Below are 27,758 nucleotides of genomic sequence, written 5' to 3' on the forward strand. Positions count from 1 at the left end.
ATACACCATCTCATCAGTTTGTTCTACAGTACAGAACAGCACAGGGTGCAATGTCAGTCCCCTTTCAATAGCGTGTATGGCCACCATTGTTTTGGATACAGGCAGTGCATCGTCGGCGTATACTGCCTACCAGTCTTTGGATGGATTGCTGCTGGATTCTGTCCCACTCAGTCCTCAATGTCTGAAGCAGCTCTGCCCATGTCCTGGCCCTGCCAACTACGCGTCTCCCAAGCTCATCCCACAGGTGCTCTATGGGATTCAGGTCAGGGGAGAGCGCAGGCCACTGCGTGGTGTTGATGTTCTTGCCTTGGAGAAATGCAGTGGTAAAGCGAGCAGCATGGGGAAGAGCGTTGTCATGCTGAAAGGTTCTCAGTTCTGGGTGGTCTAGCAGGAATGGCAGCAGATGAGGTCGCAGGATGTTATCCACATACCACTGGGCGTTAAGATTCCCATCCACAACCACCAGCGGTGGCGTCCTGTACCGGCCTGATATGGCTGCCCACACAATCACACTTGGGCCACCCCACCTGCTGGCTTGACGCACGCAACAATCGGCATATCGCTCGCCAGTTCTTCTCCAGACACACTCACGCCCATCAGGACTGTCCACACAGAACCTTGACTCATCGCTGAAAGTGACCTCGTTCCACTGCGCCAAGGTCCACTGCTGATGCTGCTGGCACCATCTCTGACGGTTGCGGCGATGGGCAACCGTCATCACGGGGCCTCTGTATGGTCTTCTGGCAGTCAGACCATAGTCATGCAGTCGTCTTCGTGCAGTATCATTGGAGATCCATGGGTTTGCACGCCCCGGAGTTTCTGCCGCAGTGCGGGATGCTGGACGGAATCGATCCCGCAGGTGACTTCGGACCATCTGCCTGTCCTGCCTTGCAGTGGTGACTCTTGGCCTCCCTGATCGAGGTCTGTCATCTGCAGAGTTGTGGAGGGTGTCTCTGTCCACCAGGGCCGATATCGTCTGGTGTGAACAGCCAAGGCGACGTGCCACCTCACGGTAGCTCAGTCCACCTTGCAGCATGCCCAGGGCACGCTGCCGTTGATCCCTTGACAATCGTGGCATGTTGATTGAAATGCCCATTTTGCACTCGCCTTTTAAAAGCCAATATCAAGACATAACGTGCAGCTCATTAAAATCATCCCGTACCTCTTGGCTAATCACTGACAGTCAAAACGGCTGTTCAACAGCTGTGCTATGAAGTGACCATTGAAGGTTCAAGTGACCATCCGTGACCGTTTTGTCTGACAGTGAGGACACTATTGTCCACAAATAAGTTCACACATTTACTACACGCAGTGTTATTGTTGATATTTAAAGGTTTCAAAGGTGTTAAGTTTCTTTTGCGTTTCAGTATATAAGCACAGCTTACATTAGGCCCATACTTCAGACTTTGGCATGCGCATGCAGCTGTACCGTCAAAAAGTGTTCCAACTCGTCATTTTTGATGGACCTTATACTGGTAAATAAACAATAATTGTAAAGAGTAATGAAATTATTAAACAATTGGCTAATAGAATACTGTTACGTGGTCCTCCCTGTAACTACCTGGTCTTGGTGACCCCCGGACCGTGGGAGGACCCCGCCAGAAAGATATCTGATTTATACGCTTTCGTAGCGCACTCAATATGAAAGACACAATAATTCAAGTCAATAAGAAACCCCACACCAAGGATCCGGATTACTTAATAATATATTCTCCATTCATCATCAGCAATCAACAATCCATCAACAATCTTACTAAGATGGCCATCTCATATATTTCCCCCCTTTCCCCACTCACGACCCCTCAATGGTCACTGTCCCTCACAATGTCTCTGGGCCCCTCCCGACCAAGGTGAAGGTCGACTTCTCCGCACACGGGCGGTTGAACGAACCCCTGGCTGACGTGTTCCAAACGTGCACGTTGCGTACTGGGGACAGCTGCTGCAGCGCACACCTCCTTGCAAAGCAAAGGGGGCAAAGCAAAGCGCGGCTTGCAAAGTGCGCGAGGCCCAAGGTGCGACCCGTACGCGTCCTTGTAGACGTTGAGGCGAACTGTGCCGGACGCTTGGGTCCATGCACGAACCCACGGCAATTTGACGTGTAATTGGTATTTACCCCGCGCAGGTAACTCCTTTCGCCAGACGGGCTTTCAAACGCAGCGTCCCCCACGCTGCTCAATATCGACACCGCTCGCGTCGGAGCTGGGCGAGGAAGAAGAAGATCGCCGCTTCTCCCGGACCTCATGTCTCTTTTTCTTCTTCCGGTTCACTATCCCGTTTCCGGTCTCCTGTTATCCGGAGCCTCTCTAACCCTTTAACCACAACAACCTTTAATAGAATAAACATTAATAAGCAATGACATGAATAGTAACTCCTCTAAATCCGGGATCCGTAACACTCCCCCCCTTCAAGAAAGAAAGTTTGAACCCCGCGAAAACTTTCTGTGCCGGCCAACTTTGATAAACCAACCCGATACCCCAAATCATCAGTTCCCCCCGGGCACAATGATCGCATCTCAAAAATAAAGCAACAAACTTTCACCAAAACCCCCCAGAGATGCCAAGGCAATTCCCTCTAGACCAAGCGTCAACCACTTCTATTTGCTCTTGGATGGAGGCCCAGCTGAGTACTCACTACATGGACGCCTTTAAGAACATGGAGTTCACGGTTAGTCTGTGTAGGAACGTTCCCTACCGGGACGCCTTTTAAGAACGTGGCGTTCACGGTTAGCCCATGTAGGAGCCCAGGCTTGGCGGCTCCGCCGTATATAGAGTGCTTCAACTTCTCCGGACTCCTAACAGTTACGGTGGGACCCCTTGTCCCAGCAGTCCCCTGACTGGCGGTCTCCTTCTCGGCCAGTCCTCTGCCAATCATTCTTTCGGGAGATGCCGTAACTCTGGGAGCCTCCATAGTAATATCGGCTGCTGCCAACACCAAAACTACCGCCAAGTGGTCCTCTTCTGTAGACCTCTCGACGCCTACGAAATGCCTTCCCTACTGTTATGGTCCGACCCTCCAAATCCTTACCATTCCAATTCTTCTCTGCCTCCCTGGCGTCTCTTGTGCTTGCAAACGTGACAAAGCCGAACCCTCTTGACCGTTGCGTTTCCCTGTCTTTTACCACCCGCAATTCCACCAGCGGCCCATATCTGTTGAAGACAGAGGTCAGAACTTCTTCCTCTGTGTTGAAGTTCAGTCCCCCTACGAATAACTTGAAACTTTTGTCGCCATCCCGAGCTGGGGTGGTGTTATTTCCCCTGCGGGGCTCTTTACCCACCCTCGGGTTACCATAAATTTGCCCCCCGGCCAAATCATTCCCGATAATCACCGATACCCCCTCTACAGGAAGCGTGGCTTGTAAACCGACGGTGAGCGGTCCTGACACCAAATCGGATTCCAAATGGATGTCATGAAGTGGGGCACTAACACAGCCACCGATCCCTTGTAACCGAACACTATCACCAGTTGCGGTACTCTTTGACAATGGCAAAATGCCTTCAAGCATTAAGGATTGATGGGCTCCTGTGTCCCTCAATACCCTAACAGGTCTTGGGTTAGTCAAGTCTCCCTCGAGTGAGACAAACCACTCATAAATAAATGGTTGGTAACTCTTCTGTGGGCGATTTCTTACGCTAGCCATCGCATTCGGAGTTGTAATAGTCGGACTCCGCTCTGGGTTGTCCCTTTTCATAAGGTAACAACTGGACATCAAGTGTCCAGGTTTTTTGCAAAAGGCGCAAGTAGGCCCGGAGGAAAAACTCGTGGTGTGCCTCGGGTCCCCCGGGAAATAAGTTTGTCTTGGGCCCGTAGCCCTCTGATTTCGAACAGTTGGGGTATCCGCGTTGTCCCCATAATCCTCTCGAGGCCGCCGCCATGTATTGTCGTTCTCCGCACCGGGTGTTCCATAACTCCCCTGCTGGAGTCTAGGCGAGGAGCTAGGTGTGTGGACCCCTATCCGGTGTGTTAAGGCATAATCATCTGCCATGGTGGCTGCGTCCCACAACTTTGGTACTTTCTTTTCCTGCAGGTACACTTTGATGTCCTCGTGGACACACTGTTGAAATTCCTCCACCAGCATCAGGTCACGCAATGCTTCGAAGTCGTTGCCGACTCCTTTCGACTCACACCACCGATCAAACATGTTTTCTTTCACTCTGGCAAACTCCACATGGGTCTCACTCTCCCTCTTCCTGGCATTCCTGAATTTTTGCCGGTAAGCTTCAGGAACCAACTCATAGGCTTTGAGGATGTGCTTCTTCAATACCTCAGAATCTGCACATTGGTCCATTGGTAGCGCTGAATAAATCTCTTGAGCTTTACCCACCAGCACACTTTGCACTAGTATGGTCCAGGCCTCCTCCGGCCAGTTTAACTGTCGAGCCACTTTCTCAAAGTGTGGAAAAAATTGAGTGACTTCCTTTTCACTGAAGGGTGGAACCAGCCTCACATGTCTGCCCACCTCCCAGGTGTTCTGGCTAGGTGTCGACCCCGTCAGCAAGGGTGGTACCTCTCCCCGTTCTCTCATTAAATCCAGCTCCTTGAATTTAATTTCTTGCTGAAGCGCCAGATCACGTTCCTTCAACTCCCTTTCGGCTTTTCTCTCCTCTGCTTCGAGTTCCCTGGCAGCTCTCCTCTCCTCTGCTTTTCTCCCTTCTAACCTTTCCTGGAGTTCTCGTTTCACTCTCCTTTCCTCTGCTTCTTTCTCTTCTCTCCTCTCTTCTGCTTTCCTTTCTTCTTCTGCTAACCTTTCCTGGAGTTCTCGTTCCACTCTCCTTTCCTCTGCTTGTTTCTCTTCTCTCCTCTCTTCTGCTTTCCTTTCCTCTTCTGCTCTTTCCTTTTCTGCTTCCCTTTCCTCTGTTTTCATCCTTTCTAACCTTTCCTGGAGTTCTCGTTCCACTCTCCTTTCCTCTGCTTGTTTCTCTTCTCTCCTCTCTTCTGCTTTCCTTTCCTCTTCTGCTCTTTCCTTTTCTGCTTTCCTTTCTTCTTCTGCTCTTTCCTTTTCTGCTTTCCTTTCTTCTTCTGTTCTTTCCTTTTCTGCTTTCCTTTCTTCTTCTTTTAACCTTTCCTGGAGTTCTCGTTCCACTCTCCTTTCCTCTGCTTGTTTCTCTTCTCTCCTCTCTTCTGCTTTCCTTTCCTCTTCTTTGATCCGTTCCTGGCTCCGTAATTGCAACTCCAGTTTCCGGAGCTCAACGTCTTCTGGTTCTTCGGGTAGCCACTGCCAGGCTAACTCGTCCCATGTTCCTAATCCCACCATAGATTGTATCACCGTGGTCTGCAACTCTGCCTTCCTCAAATTAGTCCGGACCTCCAAGTTAAAATGTTTGGCCAATTTCAAGAGGTCCGCTTTTAGTAACGCTCGGAACTGTGCCTCACTAGGTGTTACCGCAAAGTTCTGTGCCACAAACGCCATGGTGACTACTGGTAACACCTGTTAACCTTCACCCCAGAAATTTCCAACAAAGAAAAGCAAAAGTATTACTATTATTGCTGTTGTTTTTTTTTGTTTGTTTTTTTTTGTTGTTGTTTTGTCGGCAGAGCAAAACAATTTTGGGAACGTTGGAAAAGTTCCCACTCTTGGGAATTCTTTCCCGGACTAAAATTTAGAACATTTTATAGATCCCGGACGTAGACCCAATTGCGAATCCGCAAATCGTAATTTGGACGAGCCCCCAATTCTGTTACGTGGTCCTCCCGGTAACTACCTGGTCTTGGTGACCCCCGGACCGTGGGAGGACCCCGCGAGAAAGATATCTGATTTATACGCTTTTGTAGCGCACTCAATATGAAAGACACAGTAATTCAAGTCAATAAGAAACCCCACACCAAGGATCCGGATTACTTAATAATATATTCTCCATCCATCATCAGCAATCAACAATCCATCAACAATCTTACTAAGATGGCCATCTCATATATTTCCCCCCTTTCCCCACTCACGACCCCTCAATGGTCACTGTCCCTCACAATGTCTCTGGGCCCCTCCCGACCAAGGTGAAGGTCGACTTCTCCGCACACGGGCGGTTGAACTAACCCCTGGCTGACGTGTTCCAAACGTGCACGTTGCATACTGGGGACAGCTGCTGCAGCGCACACCTCCTTGCAAAGCAAATGGGGCAAAGCAAAGCGCGGCTTGCAAAGCGTGCGAGGCCCAAGGTGCGACCCGTATGCGTCCTTGTAGACGTTGAGGCGAACTGTGCCGGACGCTTGGTTCCGTGCACGAACCCATGGCAACTTGACGTGTAATCGGTAAATACCCCGCGCAGGTAACTCCTTTCGCCAGATGGGCTTTCAAACGCAGCGTCCCCCACATTGCTCAATATCGACACAGCTCGCGTCGGAGCTGGGCGAGGAAGAAGAAGATCGCCGCTTTTCCCGGACCTCGTGTCTCTTTTTTTCTTCTTCCGGTTCACTATCCCGTTTCCGGTCTCCTGTTATCCGGAGCCTCTCTAACCCTTTAACCACAACAACCTTTAATAGAATAAACATTAATAAGCAATGGCATGAATAGTAACTCCTCTAAATCCGGGATCCGTAACAATACCTAAACCAACTTCGTTTCATCCGAATCTGTAACTTTAAGAAAAATTAAGCAATTCATTGATTAATTACAGCATTGATCGATTAATTGACTAATTTATAAATTAAAATATCCTTTATGGCCAAATTACTTGGTCACTGTCATGTCCGAATATCAGTTTCCTAACTCACAAGGTGCCTGAGATATTGCCCAGATGAGAAAGAAAATAAATAAGTGATTAATAATGAAAATAAATAAATAAGAATCGAAAAAAAATAATTAATATATTAATCAATTGGCTAATAGCACACTGAAACCACCATCCTTTCATCCAAATCTGTAACTTTTTGAAAACTAAGTAATAAATGGATATATTTAAATACTTCATTGATTAATCAATAAATCAACAAAATCTTTTACAGCCAAATCACTTGGTCATTGTGTCCAAATATCAGCTTCCTTGCTCAAAGAGTTCCATCTGCCAGTAACCCTCTCCTTATTGTGTTCAATCCCCAATCAAAACAACGTTTTTTTGGTGATTGCATACCTGTATCATGATTGTATACCTGTATCATGATTGCATACCTGCATCATGATTGTATACCTGTATCATGATTGTGTACCGAAATTCTGACCCTGATGAGACAAGCGTTGGTTAGAACACTAAAACTGGTTCATTGAACTTAACGATATTATTTTGATAACACACTGCATTTGTGATTCTTAAAAAAAAACTTTAGGACAGGAGGACAGCCGGCTTTAACGTTTCCACGTGTAAAAATATTTAAGAAAAAGTCAGGACGGGCGTCCTGGATTCGAACCCAGACAAGTACCCCCCCCCCCCCCCCCCCCCCCGCCGAGTGACGCTGTTGTGAAACAAACACCACCAACGTCCGTCGCGTAGCAACGGCGTCGCAACATCGGAGGCCGGAGTTCCTGCGAGGCCGGAGATCCCCGTGAGACCGGGGTTCCCGCCAGCTTGAAGTTCCCGCGAGGCCGGGGTTCCCGCGAGGCCGGGGTTCCCGCGAGCGTGGCCGTCCCCTTGAACCGCTCCGCACATCGAGAAATCACTGCACAATGGTCGATCCCAGCGGCCCCGAGCTGCCGAAACTTGGCACCAATCGTGACGTCATTGAGAAACGTCGTAAAAATGTGAGCTTCGTTTTCTCACTCCCACGAAACGGGCCGAGTGGGTTCAATGAATTATTGACACGAGTTAATGATTGGTTAATTATGAGATAATGACGTCATTGCCGAATGGAGATCTTCATTGATCTGTTACTGTTGCTGTTCCATCTGAGAATCCCTTGGGCGAGACCGAGATTCAAATCCTATCCATAAACGAGATGTGTTTCCTCATTGTCCACAAATATCCTTGTAATGAATGTAAAAGTGCATTGATGTATATTGACGTCTTTGTCCTTCATCTGATTGATGTATAACAGTACAAGCTCCAACATGAACGTTCTCACTTAGATCGATGTAAACAATTAATTAATGAAAAGTACAACGGAGGACGTTTGAAGGTTTCTGGAGCTCGGAATCCTCAATGACAACACGTGGGTCATTAAAAAACGTCACTCAGATTCCTATTGATTAAACCTGTACCTGCACCTGTACCTGCACCTGCACGAGGGACTTCAAATAACGTCACTCAGATTCCTATTGATTATACCTGTACCTGCACGAGGGACTTCAAATATCGTCACTCAGATTCCTATTGATACCTGTACCTGCACCTGCATCTGTACCAGCACGAGGGACTTCAAATAACCTCACTCAGATTCCTATTGATTATACCTGTACCTGCACGAGGGTCTTCAAATATCGGTACTCAGATTCCTATTGATTATACCTGTACCTGCACCTGCACCTGCACCTCTACCAGCACGAGGGACTTCAAATAACGTCACTCAGATTCCCATTGATTATACCTGTACCTGCACGAGTGTCTTCAAATATCGTTACTCAGATTCCTTTTGATTATACCTGTACCTGCACCTGTACCTGCACCTGCACCTGCACGAGGGACTTCAAATAACGTCACTCAGATTCCTATTGATTTTACCTGTACCTGCACGAGAGTTTTCAAATATCGTCACTCAGATTCCTATTGATTATACCTGTACCTGCACGAGGATCTTCAAATATCGTCACTCATATTCCTATTGAATATACCTGTACCTGTGCAAGGGTCTTCATTCATGCAGGTGTGTGAACGTGTTACGCTTGAGCTGCTTTTGCCATTGTAAACTTAATTTGTCGATTCGGGATCATGCATGTATCATGTATGAACCAACATGACCATATTGGTGTGTGATGGATGTTCTGTGACTGGACCCCCAGAAGTATCCACGCCCCAAAGGTGCGGTCGTGTTTCGAGATGACTCACCATGGAAGCGTCTGCACACCACGCACACCCTGAGCAGCGCCCGGGCCGTGGTTGACTACTTCGATCCACAGGTACGTAATTACTCATTGGGTGCAGAGGAGAGGTGAAGCACATAGTGTTTGTTTGGACAGGGCGAGGCTTGATACCTTCAGTATGCTGAACGTCCATTCACCGGACGGCACACGTGTCGATGAATCGCCCTGCATGTGAACCACCAGGTTGACAGTTTATACCTGGGTCTGGATTCAAACCTTGGCTAAACAGCTGAGAAGTGAGTGCCTCTAAGCCATCCCATCAACCTTTTGTTCAAATAAAAAATTGGGAGTGGGGGGTGAGGGGAGGGGGGTTTAGATGAAAATTGAAGATTTTAGAAGTTTGACCTTGAGTTGACCTTTGACCTGTTACCTCAAATAGTTGCTTCCCCGATTCAATGATGCCCCATGCAATTGCTGTTTATTTTCAAGCCAATCGGATGAAAAATGACAATTTTAGCAATTCGACCTCAAGATGACCTTTGTCCCCAAAATCAATAGGCTTCCTCCTTATGATCAAGTCTACCATCTGGTGAGGTTTCGTTACGATCTGTTTAAAATTGTGACCTGTCGGCGATTGACAGACAAACAGACAGAACAACGAACAAGACGAACAATATAAAATCTTCCATTTTGCAAGGAACAAATAGCCAAGATCAAATTCATCGACCTGACAATAACATCGCGGCCATGTTACTGACCAATGATCGATGAATGTGTCCTTGTTGTTCGTCCCAAGGCCCCGCTCGACGATCTGGATTTCGTGCTCAAAGCACAGTACGATCACAGCACGGACTGCCTGCAGGACAAGAGCAGGACTGTGATACAGAAAGAAACTTTGGGGGATGACCATGGGTGAGTGGTAGGCCTACTTAAATTAAGGGAGTGTCATGAAATGGGTCACTTAATTTTTTTCATTGGAACAGCTGGTAGTTTAATTTAAGTCGAGTTTAACTCGCTTTTATGGTTTTGTAGCGGTTACCAGAAGCGTGACACAATCGCCTTGCACCGGCCGATGACGTAACCGGCGGGCGGTTACGTGCCCGGACTCGCCCGGACATGTCCGGACTTGCCTTGCCCGGGCGGACTCTCGATTTGCATACCACGCCCCGTTGAGAGGCGTGGCTGACTTATTTGCATACCACGCCCCGCCTGAGAGGCGTGGCTTTTGTGTGGTGAACTTTTGTTATAAATTGCCGCCGCCCGTGTTAACGGGCTATTGAGTGCTTTTGAGTTCTTTCAAGTTGAGCTAGAATAAATAGCTCAGTAAAACTTAGTTCCTGGTGTCGTCCATTTTGTCTGGCTTTATCGTGCGAGCATAGCTCCACAATTAGTGACCCCTTTTCGAGAACACGGCGATGGAGTCATCTGTAGCTTTGAAGCTCCCTGGCTTCTGGGAATCACACGCAGCCGTCTGGTTCACCCAGGCAGATTCTCTCTTCGCCCTGCGGAACATCACGGAGGACACGAGGCGCTACCACCATGTGGTCTCCACGCTCAACGCCTCCACTGCTGCCCGGGTCCTGAGCTTCCTACAGAACCCGCCGAACGCCGACAAATACGGCGCGCTCAAAGGCCTACTCTTCGGTGCGTTTGGACTCACGGAGACCGAATGCGCGCGACAGCTGCTCGACCTCCCGGGCCTGGGTGAGGCCCGTCCATCCGAACGCGTGGACCACATGCTGGCTCTACTCGGCGACCACAGCCCAGATTTCCTCTTCCGCGAGCTGTTCCTCCCGCAGCTACCCGGGAAGGTACGGTTAGCTTTGGCGAACTCACCCATCACGGACCCTCGCGCCCTGGCCAAGGAGGCCGATAAATTTTTCTCGGCCAAGCGACATGTCAGAGCGGCCGCCTGGAACCCTGGGCCGACCGAGGCAACGCCCGCGCCATGACTGGCGCCACCACCGGCCGAGTCAGCGCCACTGGCGGCAGCGGCCGCCACGACGCCCCGTAGACCGAACCCGATGCGACCGCCAGAGCCTCCACCAGAGCGGACCATGTGCTACTACCATGCCAGGTTCGGGCAGAAGGCCAGAACGTGCCACCCACCATGCACTTTCGGCAGGTCGGGAAACGACCAGGCCGGTGCTCGCTGCCTGCCATGAGCGTCGGCCATTCAGGCAGCCTTCTGTTTATAACGGACACAGCATCTGGGCGGCGTTTTTTGTGCGACCGGCGCTCAGCTGAGCGTGATACCCACCTCGGTGCAGGACAAACAGGCCGCGCTTTGCGGCCCCGCTTTGGTCACCGAAAACGGCTCCTCCATCCGCCCCTTTGGTTCGCGCAACGTCGCACTCTGCTTCAGGGGCCAGCGCTTCAGGTGGGACTTCATCATGGCGAACGTGCCCATGGCCTTGCTGGGTGCAGATTTTCTGTGCGCGCATGGGCTTTTGGTGGACGTCAAACGGCGTCAGTTCATCAACCCAGAGACATACAGCTCACTCGCTTGCTCATTGAGCGGCTCCGCACCAACCAAGCTAGCCTGCGCGCTCCGGCCGCGGACGATTTCACCCGCCTGCTCGCCGAGTTTCCCGCCCTCACGCAGCCGACGTTTTCGGCCGTCGCCGTCAAACACGGCGTCGAACACCACATCCCGACCACAGGTCCACTGGTCTACACCAGGGCTCGTCGCCTCGACCCGGCCAAACTCGCCGTAGCGAAGGCGGAATTCGACGCACTGGAGTGATTGGGCATTGTGCGGCGCTCGAATAGCGCGTGGGCCTTGCCCCTGCACATCGTGCCCAAACCGGGTGGCGGATGGCGACCATGCAGCGATTACCGCCGCCTCAACAACGCCACCACCCCCGACCGGTACCCGATACCACACATACAGGACTTTTCCACCGGTTTGGCAGGGCGGGTGATCTTTTCCAAGGTCGACCTCATTCGGGGCTACCACCAGGTAACCGTCCGGCCGGCCGACATTCCGTAGATGGCGGTAATTACACCTTTTGGCCTCTTCAAGTTCCTTCGCATGCTGTTCGGCCTTAAGAACGCGGCCCAGGCCTTCCAGCGGCTGATGCACAGCGTGCTGCGCGACCTCACTTTCCTTTTCGTCTACTTGGACGACATTCTCGGCGCCAGCACTTCCCGGGCGGAGCACCTCATCCACCTGCGCACGCTTTTTGAGCGCCTCGGCCAGCACGGCCTCATCATCAACCTGGCGAAATGCCAGTTTGGCGTAATGGCCGTCGACTTCCTGGGGCACCGCATCACGAAGCGTGGGGCCGTCCCGCTGCCTACCAAGGTGGAGGCAGTCACAAGTTTCCCGCGCCCCTGCTCCATCAAGGCCCTACAGCAATTTTTGGGGATGGTAAATTTCTACCACCGGTTCGTGCCTCGCGCTGCCCAACTCATGCGCCCCCTGTACGAAGCCCTCTGGGGCAAGCTGGCCAAGCACGACGTCGCCTGGACCCAAGACATGGACGAGGCGTTCACGGGCGCTAAGCTGGCCCTCGCCAACGTGACCATGCTGGCGCACCCGGCGCTCAACGCACCCATCGCCCTCACCACGGACGCTTCCGACTACGCGGTGGGCGCCGTGCATGAACAGTGGGTGAACGGGGCTTGGCAACCACTGGCCTTCAGCCGGCAGCTTCACCCTAATGAGCGCAAGTATAGCGCTTTCGACCGCGAGCTCCTCATCCTTTACCTGGCCGTTCGCCACTTCCGCCATCTTTTAGAGGGCCGCCCGTTCACGGCGTTTGTTGACCACAAACCCCTGGTTTTCACCATGGCCAAGGTTGCAGAGCCATGGTCGGCTCGCCAGCAGCGCCACCTCTCCGCCGTGTCTGAATTTACGACGGACATCCGGCACGTCGCGGGCAAGGACAACGCTGTGGCCGATTCCCTCTCCCGGTCCGGCGCGAACGCCGTCCACCTCGGTGTGGACTTCGCCCGCATGGCAGTCGCCCAGACTGCTGACCCCATGGTGCAAGCCCTCCGGACAGCGGAAACAGGCCTGAGCTTGGCAGATGTCCCCTTCGAGGACACAGGCACAGTTCTCCTGTGCGAAGTTTTCCGGGGCCAACCTCGCCCCATTGTGCCCACCGTATGGCAGCGGCACATTTTTGACGCCCTCCACGGCCTTTCCCACCCGGGCCGGAAAGTGTCGCAGAAGCTCGTGGCAGCAAAGTTCGTCTGGCACGGGCTCCGTAAGGACGTCCACGACTGGGCCAACGCCTGTGTCGCCTGCCAGCGTGCGAAGGTCCACCGGCACACCCAGGCCCCGTTGGCACCATTCGACATGCCCGCGTGGCGCTTCGACCACGTCAATGTGGACCTGGTGGAACCCCTTCCCTCCTCGCGGGGCTTCACCCACCTCCTCACGATGGTGGACAGGACCACCAGGTGGCCGAGGCCGTCCCGCTGGCATCAACAACATCCGCCGACATGGCACAGGCCTTCATTGGTACCTGGATTGCCCGTTTTGGCACCCCCTCAGACATCTCCTCTGACAGAGGCCCGCAATTCACCTCCGAGCTTTGGGGCGCGGTCGCCCAGGCCTTGGGTGTCAAGCTACACCGCACCACGGCCTACCACCCCCAAGCCAACGGCTTGTGCGAGCAGTTCCACCGCTCGATGAAGGCCGCTCTCAGGGCCAGTCTCCAGGACGACGGTTGGGCCGACAGGCTCCTGTGGGTCCTATTGGGCCTCCGAACGGCCCCTAAAGAGGACCTCCAGGCTTCCACTGCCGAGCTGGTCTATGGCCAGCCACTGCGCATGCCGGGCAAATTCATCCCTGACGCCACCGGCCCCTGGTCCGCGGCTCGCCAACGCTCGGTCCTCCAGGAGGCCGCCAGGAGATTTGCCCACATGCCCACATCCCACCACGGCTGCCCCCAACCCCACGTCCCCCCAGCACTTCGCACTGTGGAGTACGTTTTTATCTGGAGCGACACACACCGGGGACCGCTCCGGCCGCCGTACGATGGACCTTTCCGGGTCCTGAAGAGGGATGACAAGTCGTTCATCATTGACATTGGCGGCAAACCGGACCGCATCTCCATGGACCGCCTCAAGCCGGCCCATTTGGACCTCGACCAACCTCCACGGTTGGCCCTTCCTCCACGACAGGGCCGTCTTCCATCAACCAAGCCCCCCGCCCGACCATCCACCGCCACGCCACCTACCACCCCCACACGAATCACCAGGGGTCGTTTCGGCTGGGTCATCAAGACCCCCCTCAAACTGACTCTCCTGGTGCAAGTTAATTCTGGGGGGGCGCATGTAGCGGTTACCAGAAGCGTGACACAATCGCCTTGCACCAGCCGATGACGTAACCGGCAGGCGGTTACGTGCCCAGACTCGCCCGGACATGTCCGGACTTGCCTTGCCCGGGCGGACTCTCGATTTGCATACCACGCCCCGTTGAGAGGTGTGGCTGACTTATTTGCATACCACGCCCCGCCCGAGAGGCGTGGCTTTTGTGTGGTGAACTTTGGTTATAAATTGCCGCCCGTGTTAACGGGCTATTGAGTGCTTTTGAGTTATTTAAAGTTGAGCTCGAATAAATAGCTCAGTGAAACTTCGTTCCTGGTGTCGTCCATTTTGTCCGGCTTTATCGTGCGAGCATAGCGCCACTGTTTAATCGTAAAATTAAAAACATCCCACGCAAATCCAAAATGGCGACGGATGTTCTCAAGATGGTGGAAGGAGGTTCGATGCGAATGGCATTGACATCAGGCCTAGTTCGGCCTCAAGTTCGAAGAAGCGTGATTCGAGCTGGAATTTGTTCAGGATACCGGCGATAAGTTGCCTACTCTTCGCTAAGGGCACCGTGGGATATATGCCGTCCATCAACGAATGCTGGCAGACGGGACATCCATTTCGCATCCATCTGAGGTATGTTACACAAATTGATGACTCATCCTGCCTGTGAAGCACTTGGATGACAGTTTACAGCTGGGTCAGGATTCAAACCCAGGCTTGACAGCTTAAAGGTGAGTGTGCGTACCTCAAGGCCATCCTGCCATGGTGTGGGGACGACAAGGCATAAATAATTTTAATTATATAATGAATGCTACTTTCACAAATTGAACTAGAAAGCATGTGCAAATGCAAGGCCCGTCCGCCTCCGTTTGTATTCATTCGGCGTCATCTTCTTCTTCTTTATCTTCTTCTTCTGCTTCACCCTCTTCTTCTTCTGTGGGTCAACAAAACGAAAACAGTTTTTAAAAAATGCAAAATGAAAATTGATCATATGCATTGACCTTGACCTTTAACCTTTTTATTTAAAAAAAAACAACTGACTCCTACCTTTTGATTGGTGAACCAATCCAGTGACCCGATATGCAAATTCCTGAAATTTTAGGTCGATAGGGTGAAAATTGGTGTTTTTATGCAACCTTGACCTTTGACCTTTTAGTCCGAAAAACAATCGGCTTCTAGATTTTGATTGGTGAACGAATTCTGTGACCCAATATGCAAATTCTTAAACTTTCAGGTCAGTCGGATGAAAATTGATGATTTTACGTGTCGTTGACCTTTGACCTTTTGACCAAATTGTTAACTTGCCTTCTCCGTATTATCATAATAATGGTTTGGTGAAAATTTGATGACAAAACTCAAATGGTAAAAGAGTTTTGGCTCGGACAGACACACACACACACACACACACACACACACACACACACACACACACACACACACACACACACACACACACACACACACAAGTGATTACAATACCCCATTTCATGCTGCGCAGGGAACTGACTAATAAGGCATTGTCTTATCTTTATGCTTTGGATGATCACCGCAATCATTAATCAACGCTTAAAATGAATCAGCCAATCGGGTTGAAGTGCACAATAAATTTAGAAGCAAATACATTATCATTATTACATACAAAATCTGGATTCTAAAAATACAGGATATGTTCATACTTACACACTTGGTGTGTCCGTGTAGGTTTTGTCAGACAAAGAGAACAAAAGGTATCCACGTCACCATGGCAACCTATTGATGAAATTTTGCATTGTTTTCTAAAGATGGAGGGCAATGCAACTTATGATATGTTGTGTGAAATAGTAAAACGTGATTTCGTGACGAGCACTGTTTTGTCCTCTTGATTCAGACGGATTTTGAAGAACATACCAAAGGAATTAGTGCTGGATGATGACCCCATGAACCCCCCTCTCGTGAAATGGACGAATCTGACCAAGAGCTCCATTTACAGCAGAAAGGGAACAATCGGTAAGACACAGTTTCTTTGGAATGAGCAAACGCTGAACGTCGTGTTTTATACCCTCTCCCCTTCCGACGAGATCACTCTGCTCTCTCACCCTCCTCCGCTCCTCCAATACACGCAATCTTCCATTATTCCACTCCTGCTTCAAACCTCCATGTCTGTCTGTCTCGAAGAAATTCTTTTTTGCAATCCTATAAACCGAAAGGTACAGTTATTCAGGTTTGTGCCGCTGATGCAGTGCCCCAATTACCAGTGAGCTGGCACTCAATTTGCCGAAATCGGAAGGATGACAGGCTGAGTCAATGCCCCTGACGTTCTTTTTTTTTTTTTTTGTATACAAGATCGAGGCTCGTGTAAGAGCTAACATTAATCACAAAAAAAACCAACGGACACATAAAATATAAAATAAAGGGAGCGGGAGACAAGATGGGGACAGAGGGGGAAACGCCCAAGTACAACATTTGAGAGCAGGGACATCGGGAGATCTGTGGGAGGGAGAGGGTTTGGGGGGAAGAGGCGTGGAAATGGGGGTGGGGGTGGGAGAGGGATAAAACACATGGACAGAACTAGAACTTTCAGGAAAGAAGTCGGTATTTCAAAAAAGTGGATCTGGGGTGAATTAACAGGGGTAGAAAAAAATCAGGGTTTTGGATGGGGGAAGATAAGAGATGGTGGTGAACAGCTGTTTTAAAGACCTGGAGAGAGGAGTGGGATTGAAGAGAGTGGGGGAGTTTGTTTCAGAGGCGGGAGGAAAGAGGAATGAAAGAGTGAAGGTGAGCAGAGAGTCTTGATTTCGGCAGTTTCACCAGAAGAGAGTTGTGGCAGAGCTTGTGCGACCTGTAGGAATATTTGGGGGACAGAGCACAGACAGAGCTGGGGGAGCAAGGCCGGACAGGAGTCCGTAGAAGACAAAGACCACCAACCTGCCTGTGGTGAGTGAGTGAAAGGCCCTCAGAGTTAGCTTCATCGTGGGAGATTCCAATGATTCTGAAAGCTTTGGTTTCAACAGCGTGAAGCCGAGCTAGGTGTGAGGCAGGAGCACCGGCCCAGAGGGAAGAGCAGCATGACATTGAGCTGCGGATGAAAGCCTTGCATGTGGTGAGGAGCTTTTTCAACCCAATTTTTTTTTCATCCTTTTTCAACCTAATACATCGATCGACTGGGATTTGAACTCGGCATCCTCGGATCCCAAGCCAGCTCCCGGACCGCGAAGCAAACACCAGGCTGGGGAAGGGGGCGAGCGGGGTTAAGGCCAACTCCACTCTTGGGTTACTGACCTCCTTTACTCTCGTAGCCAACATGTGGCTCTCAAGGGAATCATTTCATCCATTCCTCCTGTTAAGGCTGGAGTGCCGCTAAGCAGGGCTCTGGGCCCAGTCCTATTCCTGATCTTCATCAATGATCCCTCCGATTCTGGAAAATCCTCTTATCGATTTGCTAATGATTCCACACTCTGCCGTGACATCCCTCATCCTTTAGACAGGCAGGCTGCATCCTCTTCCATCTCTTCAGACTTTGAAAAATCACAAGATGGTCAAATACTTGTAATATGTCTTTCAATACTGACAAATCTCACACTCGCTATTTCTCCAAGAAAGGACCGCCTGGGAAACCTTCCGATCTACCTTCTCAACAACCCTCTTCAGCAAGTTCAGTCATTCAAACTCCTGGGTCTCACTCTCAGCCATGATCTCTCTTCGGCAATCCACATTTCAAAGTTGGCTTCCAAAGCCAGCCACCGACTGGTCATCCTCCGTCATACAAAGTCCTTCCTTGGCACACCTGAACTCCTATCCACCTCCAAGGCCTTCATCTGCAGCTTGATGGAGTCCTGCTCTCTCCTCTGGGATGGCTCCCCTGCATCACATCTTACTCAGCTTGACAATGTGGACACCAAGGCCTCCAAGATTATTGGAAGATCCCCCAATGAAGCTGAGTTTTTGGGTCAATCACTTTACCGTCGCAGAGAGATCATTGGTCTCTGTGTTCTACCCCTACCTTTCTGGTCTTGCATCCTCTGCTCTTCCCATACTTTGTCCACCCTCCCCCTCCCCAGGTTTCTGCAGGGCGCACGTGGTCCGCCATCGACCCCTTCATGGTGAAAATCACAATATTCAGAATCACTGCTCACATCCACTCATTAGGTCTTCTTTTTCCCACAGTGGAACAAACTTCCATATTCTCTTCAATCTCATTCTTCCCTCCAGGTTTTCAAGACAGCTGTTCCCCACCATCTCAGATCATCCCCAATCCAAAACTATGACCATTTATACCCCTGTTAACCCCCACTATCCAACCTACCCGTTTGCATTTTTCCTTCTTGAGAGTTTGCTTCCATCATCCGTCTTGTCCACTACATGGATGCTCTGCTTCCTCACCCCTCATTCCTTCCCTCTTTCCTTATTTGTCCAAGTCTCCCTCTAGTTTATCCTTCAACCTCGCTATTGGTAGCACCCACCCCCCCCCCCCCTCTCTCTCTCCAAAATCTTATTGGCTTGTTCCTGTCAGCTTACCAACTCATCCACCTAGTTTTGTCATAACTCGTCCACAACTTTTTGAAATATCATATTATTTATCATTTTTGGCCCCATCTCTCAATTATTTAGAATCGCTTCAAAAATAATTAATGTATCCTTATCTTTACCAAAATCGAAGCTGTTCGTACTTGTCACATTCCCAATCTGTCCACCAAGATCCATCGGAATCCGTCCATAACTTTTTGGGATATCGTGCTGTATATAGTTTTTGGCCCCGTCTCTCAATGGTGAAGAATCACTTAAAAATTTGAGTATTCGGATCAGGATCTTCACAAAAATAGAATCACTTCATCCTTGTCACACACAACCTGTCCACAACATCTAACCTGTTCATATTTTTTTGGAGATATCCTGGTGACAGTTAGAGAGAGAGGGGTGAAAACACAACCCCAGGCAGAGGTAATTACAAGAACATGCATTTTTTACATTACGTACCTATTTCTCTGAGATACCCTTGTTACCTCTGCCACCAAAGGTGAACTGGTGAACAGTTTACGTTTTGTATCTCAGAGTAGACCAGAAAATCACAATACAGAATCACATTGAATCAAAATCAATCACAGGAATCACCATAGATAGGTCCAGTCCATCATAGCCTGATCTACCCCTCGTTTTTGGCCATCTTATTATTATAGATCTAACGTATATGGTTATGTATGTTTATATGCGACCAAACGTCTTCTTCTTCAAATAAAATTAAAACCCAAAACACAGTCCGTGAACTCTAAATTACGTTTGGACTGCTGAGACACCTCCGATGTTTGACGACCCTCCCTGAAGACCCAAAATACCCTTGAAGACCCCAAAGCACCTGAAGACCCAAAAGACCCAGAATAACTGGAAGACCCAAAAGACCCCGAAGACCCAGAATAACCGGAAGACCCAAAAGACCCCGAAGACCCAAAAGACCTCGAAGACCCAAAAGACCCTGAAGACTTTGGACCATAACCCAAGACCCCAAAGACAAAAATTTAGTAGCCGGATCCGAATTTTCACCAAAATTGAATCTATTCCTCCTTGTCACATGCAGGACATCTGTGCCAAATTTCGTCCGAATCCGTCCACAACGTTTTGAGATATTTTGTTCACAAACGGACAGACAGACTGACAAACAGGGGTGAAAACATAACCTCCATCCACCTTTGGTGGCGGAGGTAATTACAAGAACATGGACTTTTTACATTACGTCCTTATTTCTCGAAGATACCCTTGTAACAAGAGTGTGTTTGTTTGCTGTGACTCCATGACATCACAATGCGTTGGGTGCAGCAGTAAATACTTAATGAAATGCTTAAAGTGCAGTGGCTTTGTCCTATCTCTCCCCTGTTCAATTGAGAACCATTTTGTAATCTTGAATAACTGAACCTTTTGGTTGATTAGTCTGTTTAGTCTGTTTTTCAGTTGGACGTTAACCACTATTTCTGGACCGTTAACCACTCTGGACATGCTGCTTCTGCTTTCTCAACAATGGATGGAGGTCCTCAACGCCAAACAGGAAATTAGAGCAGTCTCCCTTGACATTTCACGTGCCTTCGATACGGTCTGGCACCCTGCTCTGCTGTCCAAACTCTCCTCCTTTGGTGTCCATGGAAATCTCCACGCATGGCTGGCGGACTTCCTCTCTGGTCGTAGTCAACGTGTGGCCCTGAATGGGTTTCTCTCATCTCCTCTTCCTGTTCAGGCTGGAGTTCCCCAAGGTAGTGTTCTGGGCCCTGTGCTTTTTCTGGTCTTCATCAATGATCTCTCTGACTCTCTTGAAAATCCTCTCTATCTCTTTGCTGACGACTCTACTCTCTGTCGCTCCATTCCTCATCCCTCAGATCGGCAGTCTGCAGCCTCCTCACTCTCTGCAGACCTGGACAAAATCACAGACTGGTCAAACAAGTGGACCATGTCTTTCAATCCTGAAAAATCTCACACTCTTACAATGTCTCTCTGAAAGGACCGACTGGACAACCCTCCCATCTACTTTCTCAACAATCCTCTCCAAGAAGTTCTGTCGCTCAAGCTTTTGGGTCTCACTATCTGCCATGATCTTTCTTGGGAAAACCACATTTCCAAGCTGGCCTCCAAAGCCAGTCGCCGACTGGGCATCCTCCGTCGTGCGAAGTCCTTCCTTGGCACACCTGAGCTCCTCACCACATACAAGGCTTTCATCCGCAGCTCAATGGAATACTGTTCCCCCCTCTGGGCTGGTGCTCCTGCCTCACACCTTGCTCGGCTTCACGCTGTTGAGGCCAAAGCTTTCAGAATCATTGGAATCTCCTGCGATGTAGTCAACAACGAGGGCCTTTCACTCACTCACCGCAGGCAGGTTGGTGGTCTTTCTGTCTTCTACCGACTCCTCTCCGGCCTTGCTCCCCCAGCTCTCTCTGTGCTCTGTCCCCCCAATATTCCTTCAGGTCGCACAAGATCTGCCTGCAACCCTCTTATGGTTAAACTGCCAAAGTCTAGGCTCTCTGCTCACCTTCACTCTTTCATTCCCCTTTTCTCCCGCCTCTGGAACAAACTCCCCCACTCCCTTCAATCCCACTCCTCCCTCCAGGTCTTTAAAACAGCTGTTCACCACCATCTCTTATCGTCCCCCATCGAAAACCTTGATCTTTTCTACCCCCGGTAATTCACCCCAGAGTCCTTGCAGTGTTCATATGTTTTAATCCTCTCCCACCTCCCCCCAAGTCCTCCCGATGTCCCTGCTCTCAAATGTTGTGTTTGTGTCCTTCCCCCTCTTCCCCCTCTCTTTTGTGTCCTTCCCCCTCTCTCCCCATCTTGTCTGCCGCTCCCCTTGTTTTTTGTGTTTTGTGTGTCGGTTTGTCTTTTTGTGTGATTAATGTTAGCTCTTTCACGAGCCTCGATCTTGTATACAAAAAAAAAAGAAAAAAAAGAAAAGAAAATGGAATTGCAAAAAATAATTTCTTCGAGACAGACAGTTACGGAGCTTTGAACCAGGAGTGGGAACCTGGAAGATTGCATGTCTTGGAGGAGCCGAGGAGGATCGGTGGGCCGACTTTAGCAGGATTGCTCAACAATGATAAGGCATCGTCGACCTTCAGAAAAAAACGACATTCTTGAGGGTTGAACATCAACCTTCGTTGAAACTATCAATCAGATTACCAACTGCAAATCTTTTTTTGCAGAGAGCTATCACACAGCGAATACAAAGAACGGCTTCAGCAGAAAGGATGATGGAGCTTTTTACTGCTCGTAACCTGCCCACAGACAAACACGTGTGTTTTACTCATCATGACCTTTATGCAAACTTGTCATTTTGTGAAAACTAAATAATAAAGCATTGATCATCATACACTGAGCCAGTATTTTTCAATATTCACTTTAAGTGGCAAGTAGTTGATCAGGGGTAGACCCTGAAGGTTTCTAGGATAACAAAATCTAAGCAGGAAGTCATAAATGTAGGTTCTCTGTTCTGGTATGAAAGCCAAGCAGTCTTGATATCCTCACTGCAACAATCCCACCAGAATAGGCCAGTAATACACAAGAGGAGAACTGGAAGAGGTGTAATGGGTACCTTGGATGTATAATGCCAGTCACGAGCTTGTGAGAAGGTCTTCCTTTCGTAAGAGGCCTTTACAAGACGAAACAGACTAATCGCAAGCGTTTCACTGTTTAATGGAGTTGTCTGAAATCTCTGCCTTCAGAAATTATATCTTGAAAAACTCGAGGGATGGGGGATGTGGATCAGTTTATATCACCAAGTTGAACAAGATGCAGTAAAGATAGGACAGGCCAAATGACCAATTTCATCACAACCTGGAAATGATTACCAAATAAACTTGCATACTGTGGTGGTCGAGTATTTATTATTCACGAGGAGACTGGTCTGGTTTCCTAGAAATAGTGGTTAACGTCCTACTGAAAGCAGAAATGTTCAGCCTTGCACACCAAGCTTCAGGAAAATGAGGTAGTCTCAGAAGAATGACTGTTGCTTTCAGATTGGCAGTATAAAAAACCCAGCTAGATCACTAATAACCTCGAGGTTGAGAATAATAAATCTTCCCTCTCTGTTCTGGTATACATACGGTACCTTTATTAAATTGTGGTTGCCTTGATGCCCTCAAGGAGAAATGCAATGGGCCACAACATCGACAAAGATAGGACTGGCCAAATATCCCGAACCTAATAAGAAAGAAAATGCAATGTAATGTTGTTCCAGTTGTGGAACACTCTAGAAATTGTTTTATACCCTTCCTCAGATCTACGCCTCCTCACAATTCTATATTGGAGTTCTATGGACAGTTCCTTGGACTTCATGGTAGAGTTTCAGACCTGACATGCACTGTCAATTGTAGGACCTTATATATGTAGAAAGGTGTGTGTTTTTCTAAATCAAGTCCATTCAATTGAATTGGCTCCAGGAGGACTCCAAGTTTTAGAGACATCTCAAGCATGATCAAAGGAAATTGGATGCACCTGAGCTCAACTTGGAGTGTCATAGCAATGGGGTTGAATACCTATTGACTCGAGACATTTCAGCTTTTCATCTTTAATTCATTTAGAAAAACTTTAAAAAAAAATCACTTTGACATTATAGGGTATTATTGACCCAAAACAATTTGGAGACAATTGAGTTTTTTTTGTCACTGATCTACACATAATTATGTGTAGAGCAGTGACAAAAATATCTCAATTTACTCAGGCTGTAAGAACAAAATATGAAAAAGTCAATGGGTGTGAATACTTTCTGAAGGCACTGAAGTCTGTCGACGTGTTCATGCAGAGGATGGCTCCAAGTTTCAAATTAGGTACCTCACCTCATCACTGAAGGAGACATGCTATGTTTGCAGAGGAATTTCCAGACATTAACACTGGCAAAAATAAATTTCCTGAGCTAAGGCTAAATCATGTTCTCCTGAGCAGCAAACTACCGGATAATATTTGCCGATGCAGATAACATGAAATTTCATTCCTGCCATCAGTGCCCTCCATAAGATATGGTTGAATCCTCCATGCTATTATACTCCCATAATCTACGAGTGACCTTATTATGTATGCCAGCTCACTGTAAATGCTGGAAGAACTACGAGCCTCGATGTTGTATACAAAAAACAAACAAAAAAAGCAACATGGTATACATACAGTCACGTGAAAAAGTAAATCCACCCCATGTAAAGTTTTGACTCTTTCAACATATTTCAACATACAGCTATTTGATCTTCATTTCAACAATATTGATAGATAACGGTGATATAATATAACAAATATCATGAAACATTTAAATTTTGTAGTCCATTGTATAATTTAAATAAACATAAATGCAAATTTTGCATGTGGAAAAAATAAGTACACCCTTGGCTCTAATAGGTGGTATTGCCCTCTTTGGCAGAAACAACCTCAAGTAGGCGTTTCTTATAACTGTCCACCAGTCTCTGACATTGACTGGGAGAAATTTTTGCCCACTCCTCCATGCAGAATTCTTTCAGCTGTGCGATGTTTGAGGGGTTTCTTGCATGCACAGCTCGTTTCAAATCCCCCACAACATCTCGATGGGATTTAGATCCAGGCTTGACTTGGCCATTCCAGAACCCTCCATTTCTTTCTTTTCAGCCATTCCTTGGTGGATTTACTGGTGTGTTTAGGGTCATTGTCATGTTGCAAGGTCTACCTTTGGTTGAGCTTCAACTTTCCGACAGATGGCCTCACATTATCCTCAAGCACCCTCTGGTACAATGAAGAATTCATCGTGGATTATATGATGGTGAGCTGCCCGGTCCCTGATGCAGCAAAGCTGCCCCAAACCATAATATTTCCACCACCATGCTTTACAGTTTGTATCAGGTTCTTGTGATCAAATAACGTCTTTGGTTTTCGCCAAACATGTCTTCTGGTACTGTGGCCAAATAGCTCTACCTAAGACTCATCTGTCCAGAGCACATTGTTCCAGATGTGCTGGTCTTTGCCTAGGTGTTCATTGGCAAACTTTAGTCTTGCCCTGATGTTCTTTCTGGACAGCAAAGGATTCCTCCTAGCACACCTCTCATGTAGATCAAATTTGTGCAGCCTCTTTCTAATGGTAGATTCGTGCACTTTGACATCAACAGTGGCAAGAGCTACCTGTAGGTCCCGTGATGACATTCTGGGGGTCTTCGAGACTTCTTTCAACATCTTGCGGTCTGCTCTCAGGCTGAACTTGCTGGGGTGGCCTGGCCTGAACAAGTGTTGTTTGGAATCTTCTCCACTTGTAGATGATCTTACGGACAGTCGAATGATTGATTTCAAATTGTTTGGAGATCTTTTTAAATCCATTCCCAGACTCGTAGGCATCTATAACTTAGGCACTGCTCGGCCAGCGTATACTGCCACGGTAAGCCTCGCATCCCCACTTGATCGCTCGTGAGGTCCCGTACATGAACGCAGGGAAAGAGAATCGTCAACGCTCCACCATCTCTCCACTGCCTAATCACTGAATCGTGAGCATCCACCCGTCGAGGGCAGTAGGCAACCCAAGGTGATAGCTTAAAATGGCCCATTTACGTGTACGCGATCTGGTAGGGCCATCCGACATCCTGCAGCACTGGCGGACTATGTAACAGTAGCCAAAAGCCCGGGAATGATTGAGACACACCCGTTCAGTGAGCAGCCATGATGGAATTACTTTATCACACATACGTCACAGGAATGCGTCATCAGTCCCTCATTAGTAAATGTATGAGCTGTGTTGTAAAAATCAGATGTACAACATTGTCCCAATTGTAGGTTTAATTCAGAATCGATCTCTAGTAACACCTGTAAGAAATCAGCAAGAGTGATATCAGTATACCGTTATCATAGAAGTAATAATGAATTGGCAATTGGCACAAGCAACAAGCAAGCTTGGAACATCTTGCAATACACACCATTCGTATATGCACTACCACACAGGATAAATGTCACAGGAATGAATCGGAGCAATGTCCGTCCGAGTTCTTATGGAAGCCCCTCAGTGGTCGGAGCCAGCATAGCACCTGGGTTCAACTTAGACACAATTTCATTACATTCTCCCCTCCATTAAAACTACACTACCACTAGGACTGAAATCAACCTCGCAAAGCATAGTAGCAGAGTAATCAGTTAGCAACGGTCCATGTCAGTCAGTCCAACCATAGCGGTCGGGGTGGCAAATTTCTCTCCCGGCACGGGTCCGGTAACCACCGGGTACCACATCCCCAAGGCCGGAACCCCCCGCATCAGAGTATCCACCTAAATCGGGTGACGGCGGTGGCCCCACAGGGCCAGCCGGATCGGGTGCATGTAGCGGTGGGGAAGCCGGTCGATGCTCCATTGTCGGATCAACTGTGTCGTAAGCCGGCTCGTCAACATCCCCGCATGGGGCCAGATGGCGTAACGAGACCGTAGACCCCATCCATTGGGCAACAGCACACGAGCATGCTTGGGATTGGCTTGGTGAACATGCACCTTATCTACAAGCGGGTCATATTTACTCATGCGAACCGTGCGTTTGAGAAAAGCCGGTCCCGGCTCAGCAAGCCAACCCGGTAAAGATCGGGTACTGCCCGAATGCCACGGGTAACGAAACATACGGTCGTGGGGAGTTTGATTTGTAGCGGTGCACAATAAAGTCCTGATCGAGCTTAATGCCCCGGGTAGCGACCAAGCCCATTGGTCCAGTCCTAGTCCACGAGACTTAAGGCTCAGAGTAACAGCCCTCCATATAATGCCATTAAAGCGTTCTACCTGTCCATTCGCCTGTGGCCTATATGGAGTAGTATAGCTAGAAGCGACATTATGCTGGAGCAAGAAGTTCCTCACATCCTGGGACAAGAACACCGCGCCTTGATCGGTGTACACATAGGCCGGATTCCCAAACATAGAAAACAAGTTCCGCAGACACCGGATAACTGTAGCAGCAGACATATCACCGCACGGGAAAGCAAAAGGGAATCTAGAGATCTCATCAACGATCGTGAGTAGATAATGAGAATTACTCAAAGCCGTTGAAGCCGGCAGGGGACCTTTGAAGTCCATCGCTAATCTCTCCCATGGCCGAGTGGCCTAGACCAGCGTATCCATCGGAGGGTTGTCGAAGCGAGGTTTGAGTTCAGCGCAAACGGAACAAGTGCGACAGAGCCGACGAACATCCTCAACGGAATAGGGCAAGTTATGACTGCACACATAATGAGCGAAACACGTCACGCCGGGATGGCACAAGGTGTCATGAAGAACATGCAGATCCTCAAAAGAGGTGAGGCTCGCACACATCGCAGGCTGTGATAAAGCATCAGCAACGAGGTTAACCCGCCCCGGGCGATATTTGATTTTGTAACAGAAATCGACGAGCTCGATCCGCCAGTGAGTGATTTTCTCATTCTTAATGCATTGAGCATACTGCGATTGCTGCATGTCATACATAAAGGCAACACTCTGTTGATCTGTGATGATTTGAAAACATCGTCCGAGCAAATATGGACGCCAACGCCTGATCGACTCGACGATGGCATATGCCTCTGTGGAAGTGTAAATTTATGAAGCAAGTAATTTTTATGAGGCAATTGAAGCAAGTAATTTTTATGAGCCACAACCTGCTTTCCTAGTCTGCAAGTTTTTTTTGTGGTTTCCATGCAGAATGTGGGATTTTCTACAGTTGGCAAGCTATCTCCAACTGACTAGATTCGTTTGCTCGAGAAAAGTAAAACTCTTCGTATAAGGCAATGGCAGATCACATATTGCCATGACAAAATCATTTTTCGAACTGAGGGGAATATGTAATACAGATGGGATGTGTTTTTGGAAAATAATGTAATGTTAGATCAAGTATGTCTTATGGAGTTATATAAGCAAATTGGAGAAAAGGGCATTGTTTTCCTTTAATCATGAAATAATACAACTGGAGCCATAATGTCTACCGAGGCTCTTTGAAGTGATTTGTTGGGTTATCGAGGCTTACTTGCCAAAGCGCTTGGTAAACAAATGCTCATTATGACAAATCGTTTCAGCTTGAGGTCTTAACAAACTATCATTGTTTTAATAAATTAGATGTAAATATTTGTAGGGTGTGTCCCCTCCCACTTTTGCCTTCGTGACTTCTGGGGGATGGTAGTTCCGAAGTCCATTCTCAACTTAATGTTACAACTAG

Source organism: Myxine glutinosa, chromosome 1, assembly GCF_964187855.1.
Source record: "Myxine glutinosa chromosome 1, kmMyxGlut1.1, whole genome shotgun sequence".
In the NCBI taxonomy this organism is placed as follows: domain Eukaryota; kingdom Metazoa; phylum Chordata; class Myxini; order Myxiniformes; family Myxinidae; genus Myxine; species Myxine glutinosa.